Source organism: Festucalex cinctus, chromosome 4 (genome assembly GCF_051991245.1).
Source record: "Festucalex cinctus isolate MCC-2025b chromosome 4, RoL_Fcin_1.0, whole genome shotgun sequence".
Taxonomy (NCBI): domain Eukaryota; kingdom Metazoa; phylum Chordata; class Actinopteri; order Syngnathiformes; family Syngnathidae; genus Festucalex; species Festucalex cinctus.
In genome coordinates, this window is record NC_135414.1 from 25,469,560 (window position 1) to 25,492,396 (window position 22,837).

Below are 22,837 nucleotides of genomic sequence, written 5' to 3' on the forward strand. Positions count from 1 at the left end.
GTTAAGAATATTATTCTAAATATGTTAGTTCAATTGCATTTTGTAGTAACACCGATGCAAAAGGATTCTCAATTTTCCTGGAAAGTGGCATCGCATGGATATGCAATTGTGCACGGAGCTTAGACATAATCGTCCAGTTTAAGGTAATAAGATGATAATGTTTTCATACAATTTCCTGCTAAGTTCTCTTGAGTACTCACTGTGCACAGCATCTTAATGAAAGGAACTGAAAGCATTCACAGTGTCATTAATGTTTTTCATTAAGCTTTCAGGATAGTATCATGTAATAGCAATCTCTAGCTTGACTTGAAAATCCCTTTTTAAATACAGTTTTTATTTGTGTTTTCCACAAGGCTCCATAAACTACTGGTTTCATTAAAAATTAGCTAAATGTGGGCTTTAATATTTGTGTAGCATTAGTGTCTGTAATCTAGACATCAAACATAAGCAGTAGATAGTGTCAGCATTTTGGCTGAGCACTTTCCAGCTTTCTAAGCAGACCACACACAAAACAAACTTCTGTAACTTATTTTGGTCTACATGTTTTCTTAAACTAAACATTTAAAATACTAAGGCCAAAAAAAAGACATCACTTGTTACAACACACTATAGAGACATCCTGTTCAGACGGAACATGTCAGTACTTCATCATCAGCGAGGAGACTCGGCAGGAAGAAAATGAATCAACGTGATGAACTCCCCGTTGAAGTCCGATCAATACGTGACGTATTGAGATTCACTTCTTTGAGCATCTCGTCAATAGGCATATAATCTACACGGATCGCCTCGCATTCCCACTTGCACTCATCCGTCAAAGAGACAGCTGATGAAGTGGTAAACCAGGCAGAAAGCAGATCTGACTTGGGCCAGTGTAATGGAGCCAGTCGGCCTCTGCCAAGCAGTGCAAATGGGGGGGAAAAAAACATTTTTAAACGATTTGGTGATGAATTTAGTGGTCCCTCAATCAGTATGGCCACCAAGCAGATTTAATTTTAATGAAACTTGGTGTACTTGTTGATAGTGATGACACAAAACTAAAACTCAAATTTTAGGTCAATAGGAGCAGCGGTTTAGGAGCTAAGGTCTGCCAATTTTTTGGCAAAATGGCCGCCTTCATTCGAACTTTTATATCTCAGGAACTAGTGGGTAAATCTTCACAAAACAGGTATTGTTGGGAAAGGAATTCGACAAGGATTTTTAGAAGATTGGCACATATTTTTGTTATGTTCTGAGATTTGTATCCCAAAACGCAGACACAAATAAGAGTCTTAACACTTTATTCGCATAACATCAAAAAGGCGTGGAGCTAACTTGACTTGACCAGAAACAACGAGAAGGCATCGAGGAAGAGAGAAGCACGTGGCCAGCTGGACAGAGGAATAATCCGACAAACACACAAACTGCTCAGACCGCTACTACAGACAGTGGATCGATCTGATTGGTTGTGACCAAGTAAAGGATTAAAGATTGACATCACAAAGCTCCTGACATCACATAGCTGTCACATAACTTAAAACCAATTGAAACTAGATGCTGTTACATCAATTCCAAACAGACACTTGACCTGACGGTCATGAACTCAAACTTAAACTTGGCATGACACAGACATGACAATTTTAGTAACTTGACCTTTTGACCTATGATTTGACCTTGTGTCTCACTTGACCTTAATACAATTTTCATGAAATGTAGTCTCACATGCTCTATAAACATATCGAAGTTTAAGAATTATTTTTTTTTTTAACAATAAAGTCTCCATAACCTCATGATATATCATTGAATAGCTGAGGGGATGGATGCTTCGACTCGCTGCTAAAGAAAAACATTCTAAAAATTCTGAATTGCACCAAATGGCGAACAAGAATCCAGTATGCCAAAGGGCTACACTCTAGGAAGCAAACTGCAACCAATCCCATCCATCGGTCTGTTTTCTAGTTGACAGGCAATCACAGGGCTCCTCTAGACAAACAAACATTCACACTAGCATTTACACCTATGACCAATTTGAAGGCATGCTTTTGGAATGTAAGAGGAAACTAGACCTTTTGGAAAACCTCACACATGCACATTTAAACTCCCTGTCACCATGCTGCCGGCAACTATTCTCAATTTTCAATTTCAAACCCTTACCACTGGAACTGTTTATGTGGTGGATCTGAATCTTGGTGGTCTTTTAGTATCAATGTAATGCACTGTGCGACACTCACACAAGCAGGCATCTATTAATACAAGACCTCATATAGTTTCTCGCTCGATCAATACACCTTCTGTGTGTGCGCACAAGGCCGCATTTCATCTGATGGTATAATGTAGCCTCTCAACCAGAGAGCTGCTTGTGTCAACAATCCACAGGTACACCCACACACACACACACGATGGGATAAAAAGTACCCTGTTAGTCGGACAAACTGACAAGAACGTACATTTTGAAACATTGAAATCAGGCAAGCGTCCAAACACGCATAATCCTGACTGGCATGACGCACCACACACACGCACTCATCCGGCATCTTGAGCTGACTGGTGCGCAGCTTGTTTGCAGAGATGCCCGTGATATTCACAAATGCATGTCTTGACTTTTCACTGTAGGCTCAATAATCTGTCTGTGGATGTGTTAGATATGACAAACATAACAAAGCACGCCACTCCACATTGAGATTTGTTAGTATTCTAGCAAGTCCATGTTTTGATACCACTTATCCCGTCCAGGGTCACTGCAGAGCCTGGCGTCTATCCCAGCTAAGGCGAAAGGCAGAGCAGCCAATCACTGGGAGGTTGTGAATGGGGCATTGAGTCCGAACTGACCTCCACTAAAGTCTGTTAATGTATGTAAACCACTAATATACCAACAACCCATTATAGCCGCATATTTTTTTTTCAACAGTCTTCAATCATTCAAAGGTTGCTTCCCCCTGTTAAGAGCGGGAACACATTTGGCTTGATCCAGTTGTTATCCATCACGGTCACTTAACTACTCCTTATCTATTGGCCAGAGATGTCAAATCCAGGTCCAGAGGAGTCGAAACCCTGCCACAGGTGATTCTACTCACCTGGCAGATTCAAGCTCGTTTAAGTAGAATCAGCTGACCACCTCTACTGACAAAGTGCTGTCCTCTGTAGGCTAACTGTAGACTCATCCGGTTGTGAACTCTTCTACTTGTCATTTTTTTTTATTAATGAGAATGAGGTAGGAGACTCATTATGCAAACACTCAACACAACCAGCTGTCTGTCTATTTCACTTTCTAATTAGTGATCATTTAATTTCACGTCGCAATTATGGAGTCAGGTTTAGCATTTAGCATAGCATTTGGAGACGGGGGGGGGGGGGGGGGGGGGGGTCGATCACACTTGATAGACACTATACCACATTGCTCATGTTAATTTTTTAGAGACATCGGAAAATTGAGCCTCTCCTGACTTTAATCGCGGAGGGTCGGGTGCTACTATCCAAACTAAAACACTTGCCTTATTTAATAATAATACAAATGGCAATTTGTCTATAATTCTTTTGTGATTTAACTACTGTAAATAATATGCCAATAAAGACCAACTGGTGCCCTCGTCCTTCCCGATGGGAAGGAATTTACAGCTAGCTCATGTTTGCCAAATCAGTGTGGAAAAAAGAACATTTAATCTCGTTTGACTTCTTTCCCTGCTAATAGCAGCCAGTCTTCTCTCTCTCTCTCTCTCTCTCTCTCTCTCTCTCTCTCTCTCTCTCTCTCTCTCTCTCTCTCTCTCTCTCTCTCTCTCTCTTATATACACACAAAGTGAAGAAGCAATAAAGTGGACATGGTGTTCAATGCTTGAGATGAGAGCCTTATTGTACCAAATTAGAGAGATTGGGGCAGCAGCGAAGGTCGCTCGTTGAAAAAAGGAACATGAGAGCTGCGGGTTACGGTGGTGTTGTGTTGGGGGGTGGAATCGATCTGGGAGTGAGAAGCATTTTAGTATGCACTGTTGACAAACATTTCATTTAACTGAATTCTCTCTCCTATGTGGTTCTAGATTTCCCCTTTCCACTCTAATTCTGTTTAGTCACTTTACAAACAGTCACTTTATAGATGTTCCTGTTCCTCGCTGTTCCAACTGCCATAATTAGGCCCGTATTATGTTGTTATGTTGGCAGAAAAGCTCCAGCTCAATTTGTGGAAAAGCAATTTGATGGGAGGCGGTGGGCAATTTTATTTTTCTAAGACAACACCAAATTGGGTTTAAAACATGATCATCAGCGTTATTCGACATATTAACACAGCGGTGGCTAGATAAGAACCTCGTCTCGTCAATGAACGAGCTGCCCGTTCCCTCCCTTCCCTCGTCTGTCTTCTAGCCACGCCGGTCCTCTTGGAGTTCATCAGTATTCCGAGAGCGACTCCATCAGTCTCGGCACCGGATAGCCGACGTGTGCGCCTGATTCATTTCCTCCGACAAGGGCAGACAAACACGGCGCGTGGAGGATGTGAGGGAGTGACAGAAAAAAATGTTGTGAGGCCGAAACAGCGGACGGAACATTGAACTCGCCGACTCGTGGTTCGGTGACGATCAGTGCGTGTTTGCGTGTGTGCCCATGCAGACTTGGCAAGGGATACTGAGGTTTGATGGTAGATGTCAAGACGGTCATGTTACACTCTTTATATTTTTTCTTCACATGCGCAGACTGGCGGTACACTCAGTAGGTGGAGTACATGGAATGTCAATCAAAACCCAACCCACACTGCGCACACACATATTGGCCTTTAGCCGAGGGTAATGGACCGTAATGTATGATATTCCTCCAGAGATGCATGGAGGTAATATGTTTACATCACATGGCATCTCACGAGACCTCAGTTAAGTGGGCGTCAAACTAACATTTTGCTTTTTTTTTAGGACAACAATTTGTTTTAAAAGAATTACAATATACGCAAAATGTTACATGGAATACGCAGAATCACAATCCTCCTTTCTGTGGTGATCCTGAAAAAGAAAAGTACCTCACTCTCCCCTACCACAACTGATTACGGTATAAGATGTGCCGTTTGCGTGAATGCAGCCCTCAACCATGAACTCTATTCTGTCCTTTCTTCCCTTTGGAAAGAAAGGAATACTATAGAGCAGTTAAAATCAATTAATAATTGAGTAGGCTAATTGTTTGGAGCCATTTTTTTTTTTTAATTGTCCAAATCCTCTGATTTCAGCATATCAACAGTAATTGTTCACTGATTTTGAAAATAGACTGATTATCTTTTGTGATTCATCAAAATAAGACATTTGCAAACATGTGTTTTTACCATCGAAAACAATGACCGAATCAGTAACATAGTACAACATCGATCCCAGTATTAATCACTATACAAAGTACGAAATTAACACTGTTTAGTAAATAGTAATCAGGGGGAAAAAACATGCTTTTTCAATACACTTAAAGGCACGGTCTTCTGTTTTCACTGAAAAAATGCACTATATAAATACAGGATGTATACCCATCAACTCCTCAATCTACACCTCTGGGCTTCTGTTAATGTATGGTGGTGATTTTTTCCTAAGCCCCCAGGCTGTATTTTGCCATTTTGTGTTTGTTTTGTCAACAGCGGGACGTTTCTGTGGACAGACAGTTGTTTACCCCAGCCAATTGCAGAGCGGAGGGTGGCTGGGGGCGTGCCGCAGACGGGTGAATTTGTCGGCTGCATGACGTCACTCCCGCGGCAACTTGACAGCACACACGGATTTTTTTTTTCACTCACTTACTCACACAAGCGTGAGTGAGTGAGTGAGTGAGTGAGTGAGTGAGTGAGTGAGTGAGTGAGTGAGTGAGTGAGTGAGTGAGTGAGTGAGTGAGAGTGAAAAAAAACAAAAAAACAGAACACACAGAAACTGTCTGTGTGTCCACAGAAATGTCCCACTGTTGACAAAACAAACACAAAATGGCAAAATACAGGCTGGGGAGGTGGGAGTTTCGGAAAAAATCACCACCACACATTAACAGAAGCCCAGAGGTGTAGATTGAGAAGGAGTTCATGGGTATACATCCCGTATTTATATAGTGCATTTTCCTGAGTGAAAACGGAACATGGATCTGATTAATCGATTGTAACAATATTTGATGACAGCACCAGAAGAATTCAACAAAAATTCAAGAATACAAGAAAAATTCTAATTCATGAACCAGACTGCATGAGCATGTGCGTGTACATTTGTGTGTATGCGTGTGCATCCACAACATAATCAGTTCCGATCGAGTGACCAAGGAAGGCAAACCTCTCAGTTTCCTCTCCGATACTCATTTCACTCCCTTCATCTACTCGCTTTCATGCGCTGGATGATAGGCACACATGAAGCCATATTCCCCAGCAGGTCTGGGATCAGTGAAGTCATGCAGAATAGACGCAGACGGTCTCCTGCACCTACACCCACAGCACACACATGCATGCAAATGCATGCAAGGCAGAGACCAGGAGTGTGAAGCCATGATAAAAGGATGAGCAGGGAGTAGAAACGGGAAAGAGCGAAAAGTGAGTGTGAAAAAATGCTATAAATTTCAAGTAGGATCGCCAGCGATCATTTAATATGATATCATGATGGAGAGTGACAGTGTGTTTATGTGTAAAGGATTGAGTGCATAGTCCAGTGCAGAATCAAGGTCGATGGCAGGTTACAGTATAAACGACTGCACATACACACACATACACAAGAATCTTTAAGACGCCATTTGCCTCATTGTGTATGCTTTTATCAGTCAAATGTCATGTTTTACCCCCTCACTCTCATGTAGGGGAGAGTGGGGCTAGTTATATCACTTTTTATACTTTTATATATATCTTGGAATCGATACATCATATATAAACAAATTGTATACCAGAGGAAACGTCAAAGTCTTGGGTACCTTTTTTTTGTATTTATGTCATTTTCGTACTTTTGCCCCAAACTACCATGTTGGGTAATACTTGCTCTAGTTTAAAGTGAGCTTAAAACAGAGCAGTGACTGGGGCATGACGAGATGCCTGAATCGCTCCTCTAACGAGCCCACATGATTTGCTGATAGAATTTGTCTATGTACGATGCCTGTTTAAAAATATATGAAGTTTAAAATAACTCGCACTCATGTCAGCTCACAATATGCTATTCTCTTCTCAGACAGTACACAACCCCTGACCATTTATACGAAGAAAACTAGTATTCCACTTTTTCGTTGCGCCCTCTGGTGGAGAAAAAAAAATTGATACAACTAGCCCCGGTCTCCCTAATCCTTCTCAGCCAATCAGCAAGAATGATGACAAAAATATAGACAGTATTTATTTATTTATGTATTTATTTATTCATTTATTTATAAAGTGCCTTTCACGGGACAAGGACGGTTAATATTATTTTGATGAGGTAATTAAAACAAAAACTTGCACAATATGGTGAAATGTTACGAATTATTTTGAGCGTGTTAAAAATATCTTTGCAACAAGAAAAACTGTTGTCGACGAAGGTCTGCCGAAAGTCCTGGCAACCTTTTGCAACCTTAAACGAATCCTGGTGAAAAAACAACAACATTCACTTCGTGCACACTGCGTCACAAGCCTTCGGCGCTCATTGAGATATGGGCTTAATAAAGTCAAGCACAATAGAAAATGGATGGCTAGATGTGAGAAAAGCACACAGAACCATACCAAATCCACTTGGCAAACAGATTGGGCCAATTCTAAGAATAACAATATTGCCACAAGCTGCTGTGATCAGCATCCAAGCAGATTTGGAGTGCTTTGATACTACTTCCTTAGGAAATTATGGAAATGTTTCTTCATTAATTAGAAAACATCCAAATAATGGTGTTTAAAAACACACACGCACATAGGCTACTTTCTCATGCACATAATGTTCGTTTTTAAATCGGGCTACAACTATTGAATATTTTAGAATGTAACCTCGCTCTGTATGAACAAAAGATGAGTAACTCAATAGTAAAATCAGAATCAGAAAATAAACAGTTAATACGACCAAAACACAGGTAGTTCTTTTTAAGATGTCAAGTTTGACATATATAACGTATAAATTGAAATGACTTCCTGTCAGTCCTGCTTTGTCCCTTTTAAACAAAGGTGAAAAAGGAATGATAGCACCAAAATGCATACAAATCTATCTTGAATCCTACACGTAAAATGTTTACACTTGGTAAAATTGGTGCTATTATTTATGTGTTCCCTCGTCATTATAGTTCTTTTCTGAAAAATCTTCATATTTTAATTACCTTAATAATTCCCTCATTTGATCCAGTAATAAATTCAGGAATCATTATGAACACGCACACACGTGCCTTTCACTCAACACATATACACGCTGGTGATGTTGACACGCTGTAACAATGAAAAGATGCCGTGATGTTTGCGTTACCATGGTGATGCGGAAATTAATTAGCATGCCGAGCTAAGTAGCTGCGGGGGAATGTAAATAAACTGCTGCATTGTCATTCACTTAAGTGAGACTGTTGGTGCGTTTGCGTCTTCACGTTTGAATGTGTGCGTGCCACAAAGCGTTCCCCCAAACGGTCATTTGGGAATAAGTCATTTTGGTCATCTTAACATGTCTTCAAACACAAACTTAACTAAAGAGCAGTGTGAAGCTAATTACAGTTTGCTCATTGACTGTGACCGGACCTCCTGAAGGCAGCGTGACGGCCATTCGACATACCGCGCTCGCGTCTCATGTGGATCCAGACTGGGTTGCTGTTTTAACGACCTTCTATAAATCACTGTATGTGTTTTCTACAATGCATTAACGTCGACAAAAACACACGCACACCATCCGGATCATCGCCAGCCGTTGAGTTATGAGGGCTGTCTTCACACTTTTGCAATCCATGCAAGTCGTCGCTCAGTCAGGCCGTCTGTGTGCAGATTTGGATGCATCCTCGTAGATGGTCGCAGCCTTGAATTGTGTCTTTGAACGTCTAGTTACAAGAAGCGGGCGTCCGTGATGTGAACGTCTCCTGACAGTCTTTTGAAGCCCTTCCGACAATGATGCTGATGACAAGCTTAGGCTCGGCAGAGGCTATTTTCATGCAGCGTTTCACAGCCATAATGAATCGGTTGGGTCAACGATACTACGGATTAACCCGGATGAAGCGCTCGCCACAGAAACACGGTTTTGTACAGTGAGCGCATTCGCATGCGGGTGCAAAAATAGGATGGCTTGACCAGAGAGTGTTTGTAGTGGGATAATAAGCTAAGTGGGTACAAAATACTCAAAACAGATGCGCCATATGTAGTCGTCACATCAACTCTTTATGTCTGTGCCCGACTTTAAATGAACGGAACTTTTGTTTCTCTGATGGTTTTGACAACCAAGGGCTCTATTTTTGTAACTGTCGTAAAATCCTGCGAGGCACGCCGCGTAACTTGGTGCCTACTTCATACCTCAGTGAATACTCATACTGGTTTGGTTTTGAAAAGACGTGCTAGCAGACATCCCTACATATTTCCCTTGAGCAGACCATTTTCTTTCTCTCTCTCTCTCTCTCTTGTTTCTCGTTTCTCGTTTCTCGACATTGATGTATTGTTTGTCGACTCAAGTAATCCATCTTGCCATGTTCCAAACTGAACATAGTCCCCTCCCTTACTACTCCTTCTCCCATCCATATGTTCCTCCTTCCAGTATCCTTCCATCCCAAGGTTAGTGAGGAATGCTCATGAGGTCGATCTGTCCGACAACTCCAGTTTACATGGGGTATAATAATAAGTACCGCAACTTGCAAGCCTTCATATTCTGGCTAAAAGGCAAGTGAGGCTTTCTAGTACTAGAATTAAAAAAACAACTCGATCTCCCAGAGCAGTCATTTTGACGGCTTGCATCCCGCCTAGTAATAATAATAGTAGTCGCCTAATATGGTTATTACTTGCTGTTTTGAGTAGCTAATAAAGCCCCTCTCTTGCTTTTCTGTGTAAAATTGGTGTATTTATTGTGATTATCAGGCTTGTATTGCCAAAAACGTCATGACTCCATCACATCTAGGAGCACATTTTTTTACTATAAGCTTTTACTCTACCTTGAGCTGCGTCACCAATTCCCGTGAAGCGATACATGGCTCCTTTTAGAGGGAGGTGGGCTGGTCTTGTTTGGGACATGCCATCTGAAACTGCTGAGCGATCCAGTGACCACTCATTGTGATTCGTCAGACCCTCTGTCGGCTTTCTCAGAATGTAGCTGTGTAGTCGCCTCTCTAGGATATATATATATATATATATATATATATATATATATATATATATATATATATATATATATATATATATATATATATATATATATATATATTTTTTTTTTTAATTCAACATGGTAATCTAGCTTGTATCCAAAGCCAAATGCCTCCGCGTTGAATGGTAGATGCTACGGAAGCCTAGCGGCGCCAATTATGGAAGCCCAACGCGAAAGATGTACATTGAAATGAATAGAGCAGTCAAATTGACGGGTGTGGAGGTAAAGTAGTAATTACTCCTAAATATTTTTCTATTTTTAATACAATAAAATGGCAGTGCAGTTAATGATATATATACGAGAGGAAAAGTCAAACTACATGGAACATTGTTGATCTATGTAAACAGAGTAACAACAAATCCAATTTTGAGAACAGTCAAAATGACGGCTCTGGGTGATCTAGAAGCATCTTAAAAGCTTTCATTCAGTCAGTTCATACCTCCGTCCACTTGAGATGGCCCAAAATTAAAAACAAACAAACAAACAAACAAAAAAAAGGCCAGTAACCCGAAGGCAGGAAAGTGCCTGGAAAATCGTTTGAAAAACACTACATAAACATACCCCCTCCGAGTGTGCACTTGGACCATCTTAACAACCTCTTTAACTAATCTGCCTTCCAAAGGGTCGGAGCCAACGCCAACTGAGTGTGCCTTCAGGCATTAGTTACACAGTAGCACCCATTCATTCACCGGACCTCCTGAGAGCAACCACAGTGCGCCACTGTTAGCGCTGCTCCTCCGAGGGATCGGTAGACACTCGCTGAGACACTAACAGCACAGAGAAATTATAAGTATTATAATCAATTCATTGATCGTTAGGAATTCTGTTGATTGGGTGGAATTGATGGTTGATTCACCACATCTTGAACGAATTGTCGGAGAAGTGCACAATAGTAAAACCAGCAGAGGAACCAATCTCAATGAACAATATGATTCGACGTGCGGGCCTTGAGTATCAAGCACATTAGAACAGCTGCTCGTCTCCTGTGTGAGAAAACTTTTGATTGGATGAGCAGTGGAACGTCGAGTGAGTAGGAAGAGGGCACGAGAGGGATACATCGGACTGCGTAACTCCATCCTTGACATACAGTCAATAGCAGATAACGCTAAACAACAACAATTTCAGAGCCTTTGAATCGAGCCACACGGGCTCCATCTGCTCGAGGTAATTGGAAAGTTGCTCGAGGCTCTTCGGTGTCTGACTGAGGCGCATGTGAGGAACAAACAGCCAATTTAATTCTCAGTCTTTAACCCGAACACACAAAGAAGCACGCACAGGCACACTCCATCGAGCTAAGCTTCATCTTTTTCCATACATACTCTCATTTGTCCTCTTTACTTCCGTGTTCCTGATAAGAAGTGAGGATGAACGTGAGGATAAGTTACGCTGCCTTGCACAGATGTAAGATAAACATTCAAAGAGAGTGCATGGTGCTAAATCACAGTAGCCGCAAAATGAAGTAGGCTACAGGTGCATAATATCAAAACGTCCGCCTGTATGAAGATAAATATTCTACTTCCAATATTTTTGTTCATAAAATGTGTGCATTGCTTTGCAAGATGAATTCTCGCGGTATTTGTGAGTTGACAAATACATCTTGTACTGAGCCCGTTGATGTCCGAGGTTTGGACCAATCACAGAGCAAACATTGTGCTTGGGGGCGTGATATGTAGCTGTGATCAAACCAGGAAGCCAGCGCCGACGCCCGGGAAAACAAACAAACCTAACATGGACAAATTGATACTGCAATTAATTCTTTCATGCGTGGCCGTGATTGGTCAAAACAAACGTGCACAATGCCGCATCGTCCAATCAGCTAAAAGTACAGAATGTCCCGCCTTTCCCGAGCAAATCACCATGGAGAAGTCCCAGATTGATATTGTGGAGAAACTCCGTTGAGTGAATTGCAATATCAATCTGGCTATTGGCAGGTTAGCAAATCAGTGCCAATTCAGTAAAACTTAACTTTTATAAAACTGCACTGACGTGCTTGTAATATTTTTGGCTACTTTTCTAGGCCAACATCTTTGTTGGATGCAGCACAACGTCAACTTTAAACATTAACTTAAAACATTTATGACAGGGAGAAAGTGAGACTAAAGTGATCATTATCTTTAGAAAGCTCTTGTCTTGGATCTTAATCGGGTTTTTGCTGGTATCTTTGTCAATTTGATGTTTTGAAAAAAAGAATCTGCAATGAAAGCAATACAGACACCATGAGATTAGATTGATGAGAAACACATTTACTGATATTGTATAATGCAAACTTTACTGCTGAGTCGTGCTGACTCAAATGTTTTCAAGCGTATCTCTTCAATCATAGACTGATGTAAATTAATCTAGCCGCATGTGGAAAACCCCTATTGTAAATGTAAGTCTGTGTCGCACGACTGTAGAAACACCTGTTGAAATGTCATCCTCTGCCCTTATTTCACCTTCTGCCCTTTACACAATATGCCCTCAAACAATAGATAATAAATAGCCCTGCTTATAATGTAATAGATGCATTTCAACACACGTTTGTATGCCCTGCGATAATGTTCTGTTTTGGTCAACACTGTAAGGTATTAAAAATGGCATTACTATCGGGAGGTAACCTCTTTTGTCCATACTCCATACTGTGGTCAATTTCATATTTCTTCACAAATCTTTAGCCTAGCAAACTACTAGTTTAATAACCATTGTAAAGTGTTGAAAATGGCTTGCTCTCTATGAGATGCAAAGTTGATGGCTCAACAAACACACGGATGCATGAGAGGTTAGTGAGAATGAGTGGAGCCGCTTCGATTGGCCGGGAGTCGGCTGCATTCCAATACACGATGGCGCAAAATGCCCTATGCTAGTCAAGTAAACTACCAAAAGAAAGAACATTTAGGGAAAAAAAACACTGCGCTAGCATTCGCTGAACACAAAAATAGGACCCACAATCTTTTATTTCAGCAATAAATTCTATATAAAAAAAAATAAAATAAAAAAAAAAGTGCTCAAAAAGTACACAAAGAACACATACACACATATAGTATATCCCTTCTCCCTCACACCTCGCCATGACACCTAGTGGGATGAGTTGAGGATGAATGCATCTGTTTGACAGCCTGTGACTGGATGTGCATGTGAGCTTGTTTGGCAGCCGCCGGACTCTGTTTGAAGTGCAGTTAACGGGTCTTCAAATAAACCGATCAGCAAGTGAGACTTCACAGAGTCAGAGGGTAAGAGCTGGCACATGACGCTAGAGGAACATTGGGCCAGCTACAGCTTCTCATCTTGGCTCTGCTGCCGGAATCTCCAGACTTAAAAGCGCAAGTGTGCGCACGCACAATGCCAACAAAAAATAAAAATAAAAAATCGGATTTGATGGTTGGCAAGGAAGGTGATAAGCGTTATGCACAGATGTATCAGGGACATCTCAATTCATGTATCACACTTCCAGGAAGTGTGAAAATATGGCCAGGAGACTGATGCTTGACTACTGTATGATGGAGAGGCAGTTGCCATGGTAGCGATGGACTTCAAGGCATCAGGTGCTTTAACTGCCTTAACTACCACTCTGCAGTGTACAGCAGTGTCTTCTTGTCATTCACACACATACACTGTTAATGGAATGAATGCACTGGGGTGCATTTTCATCCAATCTCAGCTTTCCGTGGCGTTTGTGAGCAGAATTATTATAAATGTGAAAAGGTCTGATAGGAATCTTCATTGCATAATTGGCTTTCTGCTTTTCATGCACTGAAAAAGCATGTTGCTCCCTTTAGTTCCTTCAACGGATAGTAAAGTGACAGACAGAAAAATCTGAATGAGGCTGGAATTGAGGCCACTGAAGCACCAGCTCGCCTTGCCCCTCAGTAATTCTTTACCTTTGCTTTACAAGGCCAGTCAGGAAAGAACCGTTTTCTCTATTTGCCTGGGTCAAAAAGAGCAAAGAACACATGCCACACTACTTATCATGTAAAGCTTAAAACTAGCGGTAGGTTGTTGTGGCGTGTCAAATAAATGGCCTATTTCCTCCTTCAGAATATTTTTTCTTTTTTCTTTAAGAACATAAAATAAAGTTCAGATCACAGAATATTTTGACTGGGGGTCCTCGGTGTACGATAATTTATGGTTATGAATGTCAAGCTACTAGTTCGCATCACTTTCCGTGTGCAAGTCAAACACATGATGATGATTGTCTGTTTCTATATGTGTCTTTTGATTGGCCGAACTCACCTGGGATAGATTTAAGATCCCCATGATGCTGAACAGGATCAGCAGCAGTATAGAAAAATCGAGGGATGAAACCTCAAAGTAAATTTCATCCAAATATTTACTGTATTCATGACCTAAATGTACAATTAGATATGTGCTCCAACATATTGTATAACGTGTGTTATAGAAATGGAACTCAGTTGTAAACTGAAGACTCCTGTAATTTGTAGCTTCTTTCTTCTGAGGCGGCTTTCTAAATGTTGTAATTAGACCAATTAGCTGTCCGCTTTGGGTCAATGCTTGAACAACAATAATGGCATCATTTTAAGAATTCATTAGGGAATCACATGAATAATTAATATTACAAGTGGGCTATTTTCCAGCAAGATGAACATCAGTGTGGTTGTGCGTGGTTTATGTGCACACTTAATATTTTACCACAGTACTATCTGAGCATCACTTCACAATGGTTGAAGGCTGGGCACATTTAATATTTAGCTGTGCAACTTAGCATATGAACTACATGCCTTGCAACTGGCGGGCAACCAAGCCAGGGTGAACCGCGCAACTCGCCCAATTGAGCCTCAGGTGGGCAAACGATATAGGAAATACGTGAATGGATTTACTGTACATCTTGCATTGCATTGCACACATACAGTATAACGGGTTGGACCCTTATCTCTACTAGTATATATTTTCAAAGCTGCACAAAGAAGAAAGGCATCACATGGAATGAAATACTTTAGTTTGTTTGAGGTTTTAAGCTGCCGGTTCCACCTCATCATGAAGGAGCTCCGCAAAATGAGATGTGCGCTGTTGATAAGTCGAGTTGAGGGGAAACGCTTGTTGTTATCTGACGACTCAGTGTGCGCCAGACCTTATCTTGTTCTTTTGAAACTGTCTGGGAAAAGATGAGCTTCATTCTTAAGTCGATTAGTCTTTTTTTTTTTTGGCAGTTGAAGTTGTTGCTTTGTCGGTGACACAGCAGCATTAAAAGCCATGACATATGACACGCCCAGTATTATCTCAGATCTGTGATGGGTTGTTTTTTTTCGCACTAAAATCTAAGAACATATTTGTTCATTTGAAGTTCAAACAAGTGCTGCCAAAATTCTTATTCTGTCACTCTTAAATCTATTCTGTAACTGACTAACACACAGCCTTTACTTTATTGTTTCTTTATAGGACTAATTTCCTCACCTCACCAACTTTATGTAGCATTTCACATGTATGTACATTTACTATCAAAATTACCAAAAAATGCTACCAGAGAGGATAAAAAAAAAAGAACATTCTATCATAAATTTCCCCCAAATTAGGTTCCATAGTAAGCAATGGTCAAAAATGCATACATTAGCTAACACACAAGTGAGACATGCTTCAATTCTCTTGCATAAACCATCCCCTTCTTCTCACACTTCCATCCACTCACCGTCTTGCTCTATATGGTAATGCCTTTCACACCTGAAAGGCATCAATAGGGCATGCTCACACTCAATTTCTCTATCACTGTCACACACGCGCACACGCCCATGAAGGTGATATACAGTATTTCCTCCCTGTCTCTCACCAACACTATGAGGAGGCCATTAATGCTGATGGAGATATGTATGCGGCTCACATCTGTCACATGTCGCTGCCGTGGCAACACCAGCTGCCGTGGTTACGCCAGGCCTACCTCTGTAGTCTTTTGGGATTTGCCAATTACAGGGAAAATAGCTACCTGCATGCATGGAGAAGTACATTCTGATACGAGTGAGAGCTGGACAATAATGCTGCAGCCCTGGTGTACTTTGAGTAGAGTGTAGATAAATAACGATAAATATATTGCTTGTTTATAGCAGTGATTGTTTGAGCTGATTGGACTGCAAGCGGTTTGACCTCTCTCGTATTTGGGAGCTGACGAGTGATCTACAAGTGCAGTTACAAAAGTCAAACCTCTGCCTGACTTCATCTCAAGGTCACATCATCTCCTGATCGGATCGTTATTAAAAGGATTTGTGTGGGTTAGCGGTTAATGCTTTCAAGGACGATTCAACCTCTATCGAATGCTGTGTAACGGGAAGGACTATTGTCTGTTTTACCACAGAAGAGTGATTGCAAAGAGGATTCGCCAGTGCAGCGCACAAAAGCTATATTTTGTGGGGAGAAGTCATAATATTTATCTTATTTTCTATCATGTCTATACCACTCATCCTGATTAGGGTCGTGGTGGGTTTGCTGGAGCCTATCGCAGCTGGCCGCCAGTCAGCCACAGGACATACAGACTTGGGATGGGGAAGTACCGACACCATGTATCGTATCAGTCTTTATTTCAGGGTATCAGTACTCACCGCAGTGGCTGATACCAGGATTGGCTGCCCTCTTGTGGCTATTTTATCATCAGGAACTAGAAATTAGAAATTGCCATTAATTTAATGTTTGTTTGTTTGTTTGTTTTTTAAAGAAAATAGCTAATATATAGATCTTGTTTTAAATGTGTCTGTTGTTTTATTTATTTATTTATTTATTTATTTATTTAAATTTTATGTATCAAAAGCACTAGTTCTTACTCTACTTGGTATTGGTGGGTTTTTTGTTTTTTTTTTGTTTTTTGTTTTTAGAAGCCAGAGTACCTTGAGAAAACATCATTTGCGCACTCAAACCTCGAAACATGACAACGGCAAGGGTCCTCTTGCACCAGATGTCATAATAAGTACTGGTATCTCGTTTTTTAATTCCAATTCTGATTTGCTAACAAAAAGTAGAGGGAGAAAAAAAAAAACCTACATTACCAGTTATGGCCATCAATACTCGTAACTATGGACCAAATATTACAAAAAAACTCCACACATCTGTTGAGTGTGTTCATTCTCCTACCCCATCCTCTGATACACACCAGTAGTTCTGCTAAAATCAACACTGCAAGAGCAAGTATGTGTAATATATTTCCATAAAAATTCAAAGTCACGACTATGTCATCTGTGAAGTTGACTGCACCCTCAGTAAATCTAAAAGAGAGCAGGGAATATATTCCTAAGCATAGCCTATTATGGCTCTGTTTATATATCTCAAAAGCGGAAGTGTATATAGTTCTCTTCATAAACACATCTTATTTGGACTTCTAGAAGATTTGGAACAGATACTGTCCTTTTAAAACACACAAATACTGACCCACTTTCCTGAGCCGAACTCCCACCGCATACACACAGATGAGTTTTTATGACTGGGGTGTGTGTGTGTGTGTGTGTGAGTACGCAGACAGACGCACAGCAGTACGACCACATGGACACAAGCCCTAAGTGAGCACAGCTGTGCTGCCAGATGTGCGTCAGAGTCCTGCGGTCACAAGTGTCTGTGCATTTTGATGCATCTAAAAACTGAAAACAAACTGTTCAATTTAATCCCTCCCCCCATTGCCTTCCATTGTGCAAAACAGCTTTATGGTTCCTAATTCTAAGACAGCTCATTCTGGGGCACTAGTGGATCATGTTTGGATTTTTTTTATTTTTTTTTATTTAATGTATAGAATTCCCAAGGGAAATAATAGAAGAAACACATTTAATAGAGGTTTTGTGTGACTTTAGGGTGGTGCTAGTCCCTAAATGTCATTATTTATTAATATAAAAATGTATTTGAGGTAAAACTTTTCTGTGATTTGGCGCTTATATAATTGAATTAACTCCGTAATTGAAGAAAAAACAATTAATGAGGCACTTAAGGAAGGCAATATTGTTGCGTTACACAAATGAATTACCTCATTTAAGACAACAAATGAGTCTCACAAGAACTTGTATTATTACTTTTTTTTATTGCATGTTGACAAATTATGATACAAATATGCTTAAGGGAATGCTATCTGTTTCCGTTTTGCAGCAATTAGCATTAGAATATAGCTACGTTTAATCAATTTTCACAAATCTATTTAGAATTGTGAGTAATTTAGCTTTTTTTTTCAAAAACTGGTTGATCTCCTTTCCTCTGCTGCCACATGCTGGCTGTTTGTGTAATAACTGTGGTTTCTGCAACTGTTCTTTGCTGTTGAGAGGCTGCATCAAAGCCTTCTGTATGCTGTAGCATTAAAAAAAAACAAAAAAACGTATAACTACGTCTTTGGGACACTTTACATTAAAAAACACAACAAAATAATAATAATAAAAAGCTATGTTTTTGGGAGCAAATGATAATTAATTAATTTTTTTTTTTATTTTATTTTTTTTTTTTTTTTGTTGCTTTATGCTAACACTGACAGCTATTTTGAACTGTGCATAATTTCCTACACCATGTAAACTTCTGAAATGAATCATTTTTGTCTCACTTTTTTACGTCACAAAAACCATTTGACGGGTTGTGCATACCTATATAGTGTATAATTGCTACCCAAACAGTACAAATGAGCAGACGCACACATATACAGTCAATCAAGTGCAGAATATTCACCAGTAATGCTGCTGAAGGTCATCATTAGCATATTCTTAGCAGCCTTGTGTGTGGGTGTTCATGTGTGTGTGTGTGTGTGTGTGTGTGTGTGTGTGTGTGTGTGTGTGTGTGTGTGTGTGTGTGTGTGTGTGTGTGTGTGTGTGTGTGTGTGTGCGTGTGTGTGTGTGTGTGTGTGTGTGCGTGTGCGTGCATGATTCCTCCCTGTATCCATATCACTGAATTAGAGACAGGCCTACAACGGCGTGTGAGGTGACTGTTCTAACAGTGTGAGGTCATGTATGCCTCAACAGCCGGTGGGAATAACGTAAAGTCTCATGCTGAGAGAACAAACGCAGAAGATGATTGAACACACACACCATCTCAACACTGAACTGCTGCACCATCATTTTTTGGAGAAGGAATCAGGATAATCCCGTGACATCACTTGAGCAAGAATGTGAATCCTGCTTTTATCTAACCCACAACACCTTCAACCTTCCATTCAAGAAAAAAAACAGTTTGGAACCACAGACGCAGAAACACGTGTGGTCATTCTTTCATCTATTGGGCTACAATGGGTATATCCTTCGTGATTGTTGTTATTAACTACAGTTTCTTCTCTCATATGGACGACAGACAATGAATTGACAATGTTACATTTAGACAATAAACTAGCATCGAATCTATGCACAAAAATTAACGAGACTAATCTAATATATCTCCCAGTGGGATAAAATAATAATCGCTGCCAAAGAGACATTGATTCAACAATATGTTTATCAGCCAGTATTAAGCATTTGTATTGAATCTCATTAAATTGTTGAGAATAGATGTACTTTATGGAGTGCCCAGTGAGTGCAAAGTTCCTCATGTGGAGCAAGTAAAGCTTGTTTAATTTGTTTCCTCAACCAATTACAACACTGCAAGTTTAACCACAGAAAGGAAAATAGCAGTAGGCAGACCCCAAAAAACATTCTAATTAGTAGGCTTAGTCTTCCCATCACCAGTCTGCATAGGTCCGATTCTTGTCCTGTTTCCTACTGTCACTATCTTAACAAGCTTCCATACTGTTCATGTTCATTACTGACTGCTACTTCTTCTCTGACCCCCCCATTTCTAGATTTTATTGCTCCCACAATGATGCATAAAACATGCTTATGGGTTGCCAATTAACTCTGAGCCTGATGCGCAACCCTGCTGCTTTCCTCGCTGAAATCCAGTCAGCTGAGGCAGAAGACCTAAAGGCAAAAATCATGCCATTGGAAGCCCGGTAAATCAGCGTAATTGCAATTATTCTGTGTACACTACATGAGCACCCTGTGTAATAAATTGATTTTATACAAGTTGGCAAGCAGTGACACATAACTAATTTGGATAACTGGTGGTAGCAGTCCGGAATTAGGAGCTTAGCTGTGTGAGAATACTTTCCACTGCTGTTACAGAAAACAGCCATGTGATCTTGTAAACTCTTTGGTTAACAGCAGAGACTAGAGATGGGCATAATAATTGATTCATTGATTGGTACTAGCTATATTCCTGAAGACCACCACATTGACATAACAACTGTGGCATCCAAACAGGTGTTCAAAACATTCAGAGATTCTCCATCATTCACAAAATAGCAATTAACTGATCATTCATTGTGCCATTGCTTGAAAAAACATCACCGCCCAACAGTGCATACGGTGTTAGCGTGTCGCTACCACCGCATAAAAACATGCTGAACTATTTGCATTTTAAGTTTAAAATAACTTACTTTAACTTTCATGATTGCAGGATAACTGGCCAAAGGCAGAAACAACCAGGGTTGTATTTTTTTCCAGTTTTGATAAAGTTTTAAATCTATTCGTGCATTGTCTGTCATGTTTGCGCTAACTTGCGCAAAGCTAACCTTAGCTTAGGTTAGCTTGGGTCCAGCGTCAATATTTGCAACCTCCCTTTCTGATAGGACATCGTCATGCAGAGGAACTAATGACAAAGTTATTGATATACTGCCAAAGTGGGCTTAATTGACTGATTGATTGATTAAACATTGCCATACACACACAAACACTTCCAAATGTTGTGTCTCAAAGAGCGCATCAAGGCCTCTTTATGACGCTGTGCACTCCGCACCAAGGGTATTTTAGTTAACGAAAACCAACGAAACAACTAAAATTCAAAAAACAATTCTGTTAATGAAATAAAATAAAAATGAAAATGCTTTTTAAAAAACGAAAACTAATTGAAACTACATTTTTATGTTTAAAAAAACTAACTAAGACTAACTATAATGATAGCGAAAGTATCCTTCGTTTTAGTCTTTGTAATTAGTACATGAGCCTTGGGGGGTGATTTTAAAGACGTTTGAAAGTGTGTCACACAGAAGTGACATCATCTAGCAGCAGCCAACAGAAAATCACCTTCAGATGACATCGCTCCTTGGCGATTTGCCTGATTGAATTTTGGCTCCAATGGCTCGGCTAGCCTGCTTTTCAGCTGAAATGCAATGCTAGGTAATAAAAGTGTTTTGTTTTGTTTTTGTTTGGGTTTTTTTTTCATTTTACCATGGCGTTTATTAAATACATATAAAAAACTAAAACTAATGCTGAAACCAATTAAATTAATAAAAAATATTAATAAAATTAATAAATAACTGAAACTAATAAAAACTTACAGAACCACCCTTAAAACTACTTGAAGTTAGCTAAATTTAAAAAAAAAAATCAAAATGAAATAAAAACTAACTAAAATGAAAATTCCAAAACTATAATAACCCTGCTCCCCACATATTTATTATGTCACATGCGCAATTATGGACATAAACTCAAATGAACAACTTTGTGTTCAAATTTGGCATAAAAGTGTGACTAATTTAAAGAAAAGTAGTTATTACAATATAGTTCTGAGGTTGGGAGTTTGAATCTGGGCCCCTGCGTTCTGGTGTGAAGTTTGCGTTTCTTTCCCGTGCTTCGTGTCACAGGAATGTTTTAGTGCACTCTAAATCTGTCAATAGAAAATAACTGAGTGCGCAGATGACAGTGTGAAAAATAATTTACATGCATGCTGATCTGGCGGCACGGTAGTCGAGTGGTTAGCACGTCCGCTTCCCAGTTCTGAGGTCTCCGGTTCGAGTCCAGGCTCGGACCCTCCTGGGTGGAGTTTGCATGTTCTCCCCGTGCCCGCGTGGGTCTTCTCCGGGTACTCCGGTCTCCTCCCACATTCCAAAGACATGCATGGCAGGTTAATTGGGCGCTCCGAATTGTCCCTAGGTGTGCGTGTGAGTGTGGATGGTTGTTCGTCTCTGTGTGCCCTGCGATTGGTTGGCAACCAGTCCAGGGTGTCCCCTGCCTACTGCCCAGAGCCAGCTGAGATAGGCGCCAGCAGCCCCCGCGACCCTTGTGAGGAATAAGCGGTCAAGAAAATGGATGGATGGATGGATGCATGCTGATCAATGTGTGCCGTGTGTGATTTAATCCCTTATTAATCAACTCACAGCCTTCATGGTGTGCATATTGCGAGTATATTTGAAATCAATTGCATAGATTAGCTATAGGACAATTAAAATATATACCACAAAGAATATAGAAAAAGGCAGCAAATCTATAAGTATTCATATTTGCTCTTAATGCTCTGCTTCTTTAAGTAATCCATTGTGTTAAATCTCACAAGAGCAGAAAGCACCACACAATAAAGGGAGCTAATCAATTTACCCTATAGGTGATGTGATCAATGAGGTAAAATGGAGCACAAAAATCCAACTAGTCTTGTCTGTGTGTGTGTGTGTGTGTGTGTGTGTGATGGATGAACACCTCCCCTTAATAATAATCCGAGAGCAAACAGCTGTCTGGCCTCCCTTCCTTGTGCAGATGGTCAGTGAGTGTTGAACAAATCAGCGCATACTTTTGATTTATGAGAACAATAACCCAGATTACAGAGCTACACCTAAGGCTAGGTAATGATGAGAGCCCGGGTAAGCAAATTAATAAAAGCTACCGTCCAAATGTCACAGTTAATGATAGAGCAAGTTGTGTTTGGGAGCAACACACATATTGCAC

At 40.3% G+C, this 22,837-nt stretch overlaps 1 protein-coding gene across 3 annotated transcripts in view; it reads right to left on the reverse strand.

The window, feature by feature from the left end:
• Positions 1–22,837, reverse strand: part of kif26ba (kinesin family member 26Ba) — a 75,640-nt gene that overhangs the window by 47,959 nt on the left and 4,844 nt on the right. The window lies entirely within an intron of this gene.